The following is a 12,301-nucleotide window of genomic DNA, read 5'->3' on the forward strand; positions in this document are numbered from 1 at the left end:
ACATGATGTGAAATTAACCATTTAAAAGCATACAATTCAGTACACTTAGTACAGTCACAGTGTTGTGCATCCACCACCAGCCAGCTCATGACCCCAGTGAAACCCAGTCCCTGGGAAGTAGCCCACTCAGCCCTGGCAGCCAGCTGTCTCCATGGATCTGTCCATGCTGGGGATTGCATGTAAATGGAGTCATACAACAGGTGACCTTTTGTGTCTGGCTTCTTTTACTGAGTGTGTTTTCAAGGTTCCTCCTTGTTGTAGGATCTGTCAGTACCTCATCCCTCTTTACAGCTGAATAGTATTCCATTGTGTGTTTATTCATTCACCCCTTGATGGACAGTAAGTTGTTTCCCCTTTCAACTGTATGGTCTGAGAGCACCGCTGTGAACATTTCACATACAAGTATCTGTCTGAGTGCCTACTTTCAGTTCTTTTGTATATACACCTAAAAGTAGAATTGCTGGGTGATAACGTAATTCTGTGTTTAACTAATTGAGGAATTGCCAGGCTATTTTCCACTGAGGTGATAAAATTTTACATTCCCACCAGCTGTGTTGTGAGGGTTCTATATGTTCTCCGCTTCCTTGCCAACGTTTGTAATCCCCCCCTTTTGTTTCAGTTATAACCATCTGTGTTAGTTTTCTAGGACTGCTGTAACAAAGTGCCACAAACTGAGTGGCTTAAAAAAAATTGTCTATAGTTCTGGAGGCTAGAAATCTGAACTCAAGGTGTTGGCGGGTTTTGCTCCTTCTGAGGCTGTGAGGGAGGATCTGTTCCAGGCCTCTCCTGGTTCCTGGCGGTTTGCTGGCGTCTTTCGCTTTGTACATGCATCACCCTAATCTCTGCCTTCATTTTTACATGGCGTTCTCCCTGTGTCTTTACATCGTCTTCCCTCTGTGTGTCCTCTTTCCTCTTTTTGTAAGGACACCAGTCGTATTGGATTTGGGCCGACCCTGATGATGTCATTTTAGTTTCATTGCCTCTGTAAAGACCCGGTCTTCAAATAGGGTCCCGTTCTGAGGCAGGAGGGATTGGGACTTTAACATGCCCTTTTTGAAGGAACACAGTTCAGCCCATAACACCATCCTGATAGGTGTGAAGTGGTACCTCACTGGTTTTTACTTACATTTTTCCGATGACTAATGCTGTCATTATTTTTCATGTGCTTGTTGGCTGTTTCTGTGTCTTCTTTGGAGAAATGTCTGTTCACATCTTTTGCCCATTTTGAATTGTGTTGTCTTTTTGTTATTGAGTTTAAGAGTTCCTTATATATTTTGGATACTAGACCCTTATCAGATATCTGATTTCTGTCTTAGTCCATTTTGGCTGCATAACAAGTTACCATAGGCTGGATAGCTTCTAACAACAGATGTATTCTCATGGTTCTGGAAGCTGGGAAGTCCAAGATCAAGGTTCTGGCAGATTCAGTGCCAACTGAGGCCCCATCTCCTGGTTCATTGATGGTCATCTTCTCACTGTGTCCTCATGAGGCAGAAGTGGGCAGGAGCTCTCTGGGGTCTCTCTTATAGAGCACTGATCACCTACCAAAGGCCCTACCTCTTTGTACCATCACATTGAGGGTTAGGATTTTAACATACATATTTTGGAGGGGATATAAACATTCAGTCTAAAACAGTTTGCAAATTTTTTCTCCCATTCTGTAGGTTGTCTTAACACTTCTTTGATAGTTTCTTTTGATGGACAAGAGTTTTTAATTTTGATGAAATCCAGTAGGTTTTGTTCTTGTTGTTGTTACTTGTAGTTTTGATGTCATATTTAAAAGACCATTGCTAAATTCAAGGTTATGAAAATGGACACCTATATTTTATTGTAAGAGTCTTATAGTTTGAACTCTTATATTTAGGTCATCAATCCATTTTGAGTCGATTTCTGTATATGGTGTGATATACAAGGGTCCATCTTCATTCTTTTTCATGTGGATGGCCTGTTGTCTCAGCACCATTTACTAAAAAGACCATTTTCCCCATCACAGTGGTCTTAAACCCTTGTCAGAACTTCACTGGACCTAGTTATATGGGTTTATTTCTGGACTCTCGATTCTATAGTGTTGGTCAGTATGTCTCTCTTTTTGCCATATAACACTTTCTTGGTTGCTTTAGCGTTGTAGTAGGTTTTGAAATCAGGAAGTTTGAATTCTCCAACTTCACGTTCCTCTTTTTCAATATTGTTTTGGCTATTTGGAGTCCCTTGCAATTCCACATGAATTTGAGGATTGGCTTTTCCATTTCTGCAGAAAAGGCCATTGGAACGTTCATAGGGATTGCGTTGAATCTGTAGATTGCTTTGGGTAGTATTGATATCCTTTCAATATTATCTTTCAATCTGTGAACAGGGGATTTCTTTATGTTTGTTTAGGCCTTTAATTCCTTTCAGCAATGTTTTGCAGTTTTCAGCGTATGTGTCTTTCACTTCCTGGGCCAAATTTATAGGCATTTTATTCTTTTGAATGCTGTTGTAAATGGAACTTTTTCTTAGTGTCCTTTTCTGATTGTTCACTACTAGTGTTAGAACTACAGCTGATTTCTTTGGGTTGTTCTTGTATCTGGCAACTTTGCTGAGTTCATTTATTAGTTCTAATAGTTTTTTTTTAATGGATTCTTTTTTTTTTTTTTTTTTTAACTAATTGGGCCTCTCACTGTTGTGGCCTTTCCCGTTGCGGAGCACAGGCTCTGGATGTGCAGGTTCAGCGGCCATGGCTCACGGGCCCAGCCGCTCTGCGGCATGTGGGATCCTCCCGGACCGGGGCACGAACCCGTGTCCCCTACATCAGCAGGCGGACTCTCAACCACTGCGCCACCAGGGAAGCCCCTTAATGGATTCTTTAAGATTTTTTCTGTATATAAGACCATGTCATCTGTGAATAGGTATAGTTTTGCCTTTTCATTTTCATTTGGATGCCTTTTTATTTCTTGCCTAATTGCTCTGATTAGGACTTCCAGTGCATTGTTGAATAGCAGTGGGGAAAGCAGGCATCATTGTCTTGTTCTTCATCTCAGGGGGAAGACTTTTGTCTTTCACCAAGGATATGATGTTAGCCATAGGTTTTTCATAAATGCCCTTCATTATGTTAAGGAAGTTTCCTTCTATTCTGTGTGTGTGTTTAACCATGAAAATGTGTTGGATATTTTCAGATACTTTTTCAGCATCTGAAATGATCATGTGGTTTTTGTCCTTCTATTAATGTCGTATATACATTGATTGATATTCATATTTTGAACCACCCTGGCTTCACTGGGATAAATCCCACTTAGTCATGGTTTATAATACTTTCAGTGTGCTGCTGGATTTGGTTTGCTAGTATTTTGTTGAGAATTTTTGCATCCTGTATTCATAAGGGATATTGGTCTATAATTTTCTTGTGATGTCTTTCTTTGGCTTTATCAGGGTAATGCTGGCCTCATAGAATGAGTTAGGAAGTGCTCACTCCTTTTTTGGAAGGGTTTGAGAAGCATTGGTATTCTTCTCTAAATGTTTGGTTGCCATCTAGTCCTGGGCTTTTCTTTGTTAGGAAGATTTTAAATACTCAACCTCTTTGCCTGTTACAGGTTTGTTCAGATTTTCTGTCTTCTTAGGTCAGTTTTGATAATTTGTGTATGTCTAGGAATTTGTCCAGTTCATCTAGGCTGTCTAATTTGTTGGTGTGAAGTTGTTCATCGTTTTCCCTTACAGTCCCTTTCATTTCAGTTAAGTCGTTAGTAATGTCCCCACTTTTCTGATTTTAGTCATTGTGTCTTGTGTCTTTTTTTCTTAGTCAGTCTTCGTCAATTTTGTTGACCCTTTCAAAGTACCAAGTTTTGGGTTTTTTTTTAAAATTTTCTCTATTGTATTTCTGTATTTCTCTATTGTATATCTCTTCTCTATTTTATCTCCACTTTAATCTTTATTTCCTTCTTTCTATTGGTTTTGTGTTTAGTTTGCTCTTCTTTTTTCTAGTATAAAGTTAGGTTATTGATTTGAGATTTTTCTTGTTTTTTATTGTAGTGTTTACAGCTAGAAATTTTCCCACAAGCACTGTTTTCTCTATATTCTATAAGCTTCAGTGTATTGTATTTTTGTTTTCATGTGTCTCAAAGTATTTCCCAATTTCCCTTTTCTTTTTTCCTTGACCCATTGGTTGCTTATGAATGTGTTGTTTAATTTTTACATATTTTTGAATTTTCCAGTTTTCTTTCTGTAATTGATTTCTTATTTCATCCCACTGTGGTCAGAGAAGATGTTTTCTATAATTTCAGTATTTTTAAATTTATTAAGATTTATTTTGTCACCTAACATATGATCTATCCTGGAGAACGTTCCCTGTACACTTGAGAAGAATGTGTATTTTTCTCTTTGGGATAGAGTGTTGAATATGTCTGTTATGTCTAGTTGGTTATAGTGTTGTTCAGGTTCTCTTTCCTTGTAGCTCGTTTGTCTAGTTGTTCTACCCATTTGTGAAAGAGTTTCCAACTGTTGTGTTGTAGAGCTGTCTATTACTACCTTCAGTTCTTTCGATTTTTGCTTCATGTATTCTGGGTCTCTGTTTTTCAGTGCATATATGTTTGTAATTGTTCCATCTTCCCGACAAATTTACCCTTTTATCAGTATATAATGGCGTTTTGTCTCGTAACATTTTTTGACTTAAAATCTGTTTTGCTTGTTGTTAGTATGGCCCCAGCTCTCTTTTGGTTACTATTTTCATTGAATATCTTTTTCCATCCTTTCACTTTCAACCTGTTTTTGTCTTTGGATCTAAAGTGAGTCTCTTGTAGAGAGCACATAGCTTGATTATGTAATTTCAGGCATTTTTCCATTCTCTGCAATTGGAGAGTTTAATCTATTTACAGTTAAAATAATTACTGATAAGAAAGGATTCACTTTTGTCATTTTGCTGTTTTCTGTGGGTCACATCCCTTTGTCCCTCAGTTCTTCTATTACTGCCTTCTTTTGCGATTGATATTTTTGCAGTGTACTGTTTGAATTCTCTTCATTTCCTTTTCTGTATATGTATTTTTATTTATTTTCTTACTGGTTACCCTGGGGATTGCAGTTACCCTCTTAAACTTATGACAGTTAGTACCAGCTTAACCTCTGTAGTATACAAACCTCTGCTTTTGTTTAACTCTGTCCCTCCCCCTTTATGTTGTTGTTGTTACAAATTACATCTTTATACATTGTGTGCCTATTAACATTGATTTATAGTTATTGTTGTATGCATTTGCCTTTTAAATCATATTGGAAGAAAAAGAGGACTTAGGTATCAAAAATGCAGTAGTACTGACCTTTATATATGATGTAGTTACCTTTACCAGTGTCCTTTATTTTTGTGTGGCTTTCAAGAACTGTCTAGTGCCCTTACATTTCTGCCTGAAGGACTCCCTCTGATATTTCCTGTAGGGCAGGTCTACTAGCAACAGACTCCCTCAGCTTTTGTTTATCTGGGAATGTATTACTTTCTCCATTTTTAAAGGATGAATCTTTGTTGACAGCTTTATTCTTTGAGCAAAATATGTTATCCTATTGCCTTCTGGTCTCCTTGGGTTCTGCTGAGAAGGCTGCTGATACTCTTGCTGTTTCTGGTAAGTGAAGAGTGGTTTGTCTTGCTCCTATCCATGTTTTCTTTTGTCTCTTTCAGTGGTTTCTTTATAATGTGTTTCTGTGTGTTTTGTCCTCCTAGGAGTTTGTTGAGCTGTTTGGATGTGTAGTTGTACGTCTTGTATCGAGTCAGGGAGATTTTCAGCCGTTTTCCTTCAACTGTTCTTTATACCCTTCTGTCCCCTCCTTCTGGGTGTCCCGTATGCATTTGTTGGTGCACCTGCTGGTGTCCCACGTGTCTCTTTGGCTGTGTGCATGTTTCTTCATTCTTTATTCTTCCTACTCTTCAGACTGGATGATCTCAACCAGTCTACTTCCAAGTTTGCTGATTCTTTTTTCCACCTGCTGAAATCAGCTACTTTTTCATTTTAGCTATAATTTTCAGCTCCAGAGTTTCTCTCTGGTTCTTTTTTATAGTTTTATTCTCTTTATTGCTATTTTCTCTCTGTTAAGACATCATTCTTCTTTCCTTTAGCTTTTTGTCTATGGTTTCTTTTAGCTCTTTGTGGGTATTTAAGACAACTGATTTGAAGTCTTTGTGTGATGAGTCTAATGTCTGTGCTTCCTTGGGACCAGTTTGTATTCATTTCTCCTGTGAATGGACCCTACTTTCTTGTTTCTTTCCAAGCTTTGTAGTAATTTCTAGAAAAGTGGACATTTCAAATATTCCAAGTTGCTAACTCTGGAAGTCTGACTCTTTGTTGTGTGCCTGGTCTGGGCTGTCCACTAGCAGCCACTAGCTACATGCAGTGATGGTTTAGCACTTGAAATGTGGATGGTCCACACTGAGATGTGCTGAAGGCAGTGGTATATTGGTAAACCAGCTCTGGGGGAAAGAAGCCTTGACTTATGTCATTTGCTGATTTCTATTGTGTAAATACTCCTACTGGACTGATGTGAAACTACCAAAGTGATGTTACAAACCCTAACTTGGGAAGAGTTGTGCACAGTCCATTCTCACAAGCCAGTGGGGTCAGCTCCAGCACACCGCCTGCCGTGAGTAGAAAATATATGCCAGGTTGCAAAGAATTACCATGAAAAAGCATTGTAAAATATCTTAGTATGATATTTTTATATTGATTACATGTTGAAATGACAGTAAACTATTTATTTAAATAAGATGTTATTATTAAAATTAATTTCATGTTTCTTTTTACCTTTTAAATTGTAGCTATAGAAAATTTTAAATTACAGATGTTACTCATATTTCCATTGCAGAGTATTGCTCTAAATAGTTGAGCCTATTGAGTATTACAGTGATTAGGTTCTATTTCCATATCATATTTTAATATTTGCTTCTAGCATATAGTTGTGTTTGATCAATTCAGCCAATATTTACTTTTACATGTTGACCCATAAATGAGTAAAAATAAGCCTACTCATTTTTCAGGTATTTTATTAAATGATTCATTATTTACAAGTATATTTCTGTATGAATATTGTTTAAACTGTCTTTTTATTTTTCATTTTAGTGTTTTTTTTTAAGAGAGGAAGAAAAAGTGTTTTAGTTATTTACTCAGCATAACCACTAATGATTATTTTAAGAGCAAATCTAATTGGTGCTTCCCGAAAAATTAATAGTGATATTAAAACCTTGAAATATGTAAAAACGTATGGTCTTTATGCTTTTTGCGAGGTTGGTTAACCTCTCTTTTTCACAGTCCAAACATTCTCAAAAAGTTAGTGACCATATTCAATCTAAAACTGGTAAATGCCTTTTAATGAAGAAATCTTTCAAAATGGACAGTTTAAAAGACTTAAAAGTAACACTATGTCAAGAGAATTTTATGGCAAAGATAAATCTCAATGACTCCTTACTCATTGCTCATATAAATCTAAACTACCTAAAGCTCCTGTGATTTTCCTAGGTGAGGAGTATGAAGAGTACTTATCAGTAGATGATGGTATCCGTTTGTCCATTACTTTATGAACAGCAACTGCTCTCAAGAGCAGCTTTTCTGTCTGTTTCATCTCCACAAGCGTCTCTTCTCATTTATGAGAATTGCTGCACTTAGCTTTGCTTTTCTTGGTGATGTAGTTGAAAATGTGTACATTGTTCTTGGTAAATCTTAGTAGCCAAAGCCATGAAAGTTTACTTTCATTAAAATTGCATTAAAATGGGGCCTCCCTGGTGGCGCAGTGGTTGAGAGTCCGCCTGCAGATGCAGGGGACACGGGTTCGTGCCCTGGTTCGGGAAGATCCCACATGCTGCGGAGCGGCTGGGCCCGTGAGCCATAGCCGCTGAGCCTGCGCATCCGGAGCCTGTGCTCTGCAATGGGAGAGGCCACAACAGTGAGAGGCCCGCATACCGCAAAAAAAAAAAAAAAAAAAAATTGCATTAAAATGGAAAACATAGTCTTTATTAAAAGAAAATTCATCACTCTATTTATAGTTATGTATCTTTCTATAATTATTTTATTATTTATTCATTCATTTATTCATAAAAAAATTGCTGGTATCTATAGAGGAATTTCATTCAGTAGCATATGGTAACTGTCATTTATGATATTTATAATAAAATCTACCTGCCTATCTATGGACAAAAAACTATTCTCCCTACAAAAAACTATTCTCCCTAGCTTAGTTCTGTTTCATGATCAGTTTTATAGACTATTCTCTCAGAGGACCCTCCCCCACCTTTTTGTTTTAGAAAAGCAAACTTAAAGTATCCAGAAAGTTGAGTAATTAATCTTTTTTCATAAAGCAAATGTGTCAGTTTCTCAGTCTGCTTACCGTTAAGCCATTTCAGGGGACTTTCCTGGTGATCCAGTGGTTAAGACTCTGTGCTTCCAATACGGGGGCGTGGGTACAATCCCTGGTCAGGGAACTAAGATCCCATGTGTGGTGCAGTGCGGCCAAAAAAAAAAAAAAAAAGCCATTTCAGACTTATTGGTAGTGTTGACCATCAATTTACAATGTAGTTTTTGTTAGACTAAGTTTCTGTTTCTGAATTTATTTATATATTTATTTATTTATATGTAAACATGTATAGTTATTTATTTCTCAATCTTCCAGTCCTTGGAAAAACCTCATTTGAGTGACAGATGTTAAGTTTCGTTTCTTTCTTCTAGTTTAGTTTCTGTTTTCAAGCAAATAGGCTACATCTCTTTTTATAGGTAAGATCTTTGAAAATAACTATTAAGTCAAGGATAAATCTTTTTCATCATTTCCATAAAGATCGTAGGACATAGTGATTCTGAATTGGCAAGCTCTTATATTAGGCAAAAAAATAGGATACCCGCCGCACAGTTGTGATTAGTGAGTAAACTGTGGGGTTGCGGTCTGGCCGCACTTCTGTCTGCCCCTCCCAGCAGACTTGACAGGGTTCTCACTTGCCTTCCCCTCCCTCCGTCCTCTCCTCAGCATTCTCTTTCTCTCCCTCCCCTATTCCAAGTTCGCTTAGTTGTTTAGGTTCCCCTAAAGCTTAAATCCTTTAACTCAAATGTTGGAGGTATTTTTTTTTTTTTTCTTTTTGCTGTATGCGGGCCTCTCACTGTTGTGGCCTCTCCCGTTGCGGAGCACAGGCTCCGGACGCGCAGGCCCAGCGGCCATGGCTCACGGGCCCAGCCGCTCCGCGGCATGTGGGATCCTCCCAGACCGGGGCACGAACCCGCATCCCCTGCATCGGCAGGCGGACTCTTAACCACTGCGCCACCAGGGAGGCCCTGGAGGTATTTTTAATGATTCAAAACTTTTATTCAAATATAGTAAGTTAAAAGACAGTGGGACATTTTTAATATTAGGGTATCTATATTGTGGATAAAAATAAGGGAGTAATATGATTATTAAACTTGAGTGTTATATACCTTTCAGAAAGCCTCTCTTCTATTTAGAATTTAGCTGACTTGCAGGACATTTCAGGATTTATGAGGTGTGACACACTTTTCTAACTGGAGAGGGTCACAGTTTTGATCAGATTTTCCCAGGCATCTCAAAGGCCTAAAAAATTGCTATAAGCATTCTTTTTCGCATGTGTTTGCATATATATGTGAAAAACAGATTTAGAGAGCTGGTAATTAAGTAAAATAACCAGAACAATATCTGATACAGACAGAGCAGGTGTATAAGATGTTGTTATAGACCTGTTCTTCCTCACCTGATTCCCATCCCTCTCCCTGCAAAAGCAAACAAACAAGCAAAACACAACTTGCACTTTGTCGGGGTCTGGTTCGCTGTGGTGGGGTTTGCATGCAGGACGTTTGCTGGGGAGTGCTCTCAGGGTCAGCACCTGTCAGGGAAGGAGCAGGCAGGACAGAGCAGAAGGGGACGTGGTCTCTAGCTGGTCCCACAGGGAGCTCTGAGGTGAGATGACCCTGCGACTGGCCCTTGATAGGAGCGTGCTGTGTCGTCGGCTGGTCGTTGGGTCAGGCCACTCTGGGGAAGATGGCTTTCCCCAGCCGACGAGACTGCTGCCAGCTCTCAGTCGTCAGCACTTTCTGAGCCTGGAGACAGTGTGCCCTGGTCCTGAGGAGTGGGCGGTGTCCTTGGTACTCAGCCTCTGGGGAGAGCGAATGCAGCACCAGATGCTCAAGCCGGAAGTCAGGACACCATCCACGACCACTCCCAGGGCTCTTGAGTCTGTCCCTTCTGCTCTGCTCTCTTCCCATTGTCCACAGTCCCTCTTCCCCCCGAAAGTCCTTCACACTGATGCCAGGTCATCTTTCTAATATACTTTACATTCTTCCCGTCCCCAAGCATCTTGCTTGGAGTTTCTGTGCCTCCTTTGCATGTCGTCCCTGTGTCTGGGTTGCCCTGACCCTTTCTTTATCTTCATCGTTGTGATTCAGTATTACCACTTGGTTCCATTCTCCCCTGAAACTCATATTGAGTCCTTTCCCCTCCCCTTCTTTTTTTTTTTTTTTTTTTTTTTTTTGCGGTACTCGGGCCTCTCACTGTTGTGGCCTCTCCCGTTGCTCCGGACGCGCAGGCTCAGCAGCCATGGCTCACGTGCCCAGCCGCTCTGCGGCATGTGGGATCTTCCCAGACCAGGGCATGAACCCGCGTTCCCTGCATTGGCAGGCAGACTCCCAACCACTGCGCCACCAGGGAAGCCCTCCCCTCCCCTTCTTATAATATCCTGTGTTCTCCTGTATCAGGTCAACACCTGTTTTGTACTGTTTGTTCCCTTGTCTGTCCTCCCCTCCAGACTGTCTTTGTAGCCTTATCCTCCTCGAGGACATAAATGGTATCTTTCATCTCTATAAACCCAATCCTGGAGTCCCTTCAAGGGGCTAAGTGAATGTGGGCTGCATGGATGGAGTGAGAGAGTGACCGACTGACTCGGTCATAGTCTGAAAGCTCGCCTGAGAGGTGCGGGCAGGGGCTGTTGTGTACACAGACCAGGATGTTTTCCTGTTTGTGTAAACTATACACAGTGATGGCAGATTTCTACATTTGGATTCCAGTTAATTTGATGGAGTGGTGTCGCTCTCTTCTCCAAAGTGTCCTCAGATATGACTGGAGAAACCTCTCAAGCCCTTTTAAAGCCTGTGGAAGAACTAAATTAAGTTAGTAATTTTTTTCCTGTGGTGCTACACCAATAAAAAAAAAGAGAGAGAAATGGAAATCAACTGTCTAATTGCAAAGGCTCTGGTAAAAGTGCTCTAAGACGGATTCAAACAGAAGGAAGTTTCTTTGGGGAGGAAAAACATTTATTTTATGGCTCAATAAACATTTCCCGAGCACCGTCCATGTTGCTGAGTTTTCCGTATGTTCAAGTCTGGAAACAGAAAGATTTAAGAAGCTGTGTTAGAGCTTTTAGTCGAGTGGCATTACAAGACATAATTAACTATAATGAAGTAGGAGAAGTGCTTTAAATAATTATTCTGAATGCTAGTTGAAGAGCCAGAGGGGTAAGATCTGCTGAGGAGGGAGGAGTGACATCAGGGATTGCTTCACGTAGGAAGTGACATTTGCATTGGGTGTGAAGGTAGGGTAGGAGTTCCCCACTGGAGGGAAGTCAGGCTTATTAGGCCGAAGAGGGGAGCATCCATTCAGTATCAGCAAATGTGATCGGGTGTGACTGTATTCCAGTTACCGTTCAGGACCCTGGGAATATAGTGATGAACTAATAACAAGGCCCCTCCTCCTCAGAGGTGATACTCCAGTGGAGGAGACAGACAGTAAAGAAATTCAGTGTGGTGAGAGAAGGCTAGACAGGAGAAGGGCTAGAGTGAGACTCAGAGAAGGTGAGCACATTCAGATAAGGTGCCAGGGCATGTTCTGAGGAGCCCTAGTCCTGTGAGATCTATGAAAACAGGTTCTGGGGACAGACTAGTTGAGAAACACCACCCTGGTAAGTCCTGTCCTGAAGAAGCTTAGACAATTCTGGACTAAACCAAATCAAACAGTGCATTAGACAAGGAAATCCTGTGCGTCATCCCTGGACTTTTGTGAGCTAAAATTCTGAAGCATACACCCTGGGAGAAGCTGGACTGGAGTGTGAGGACCCAGGGGCCAGGTGGGCAGGAGGGGCCTGGGTGGGGGCAGGGGCGGGAGTGTGGCCTGATGGTCCGTGGCCTTTTGAACCACGATGAGGAGTCTGGGAGCCAGCAATGCCAGGGTTAGATCTGGGTTTTAGGGAAGTTAGTTACTATGGTGGCAGTTCAGAAGCTGTCTTGAATGAGGGATAAATCAAGAAGCTTTGCAATAAAAAGGGATTGATCAGGGCCTGAACAATGGAGAGGAAAAGATTAATTTTAAAGACCTT

At 40.4% G+C, this 12,301-nt stretch overlaps 1 protein-coding gene across 3 annotated transcripts in view; it reads left to right on the plus strand.

Moving 5' to 3' along the window:
* The window catches only part of PRIM2 (DNA primase subunit 2), a 298,019-nt gene that overhangs the window by 264,247 nt on the left and 21,471 nt on the right, over window positions 1-12,301 (plus strand). The window lies entirely within an intron of this gene.

Source organism: Mesoplodon densirostris, chromosome 10 (assembly GCF_025265405.1).
Source record: "Mesoplodon densirostris isolate mMesDen1 chromosome 10, mMesDen1 primary haplotype, whole genome shotgun sequence".
Classification (NCBI taxonomy): Eukaryota; Metazoa; Chordata; class Mammalia; order Artiodactyla; family Ziphiidae; genus Mesoplodon; species Mesoplodon densirostris.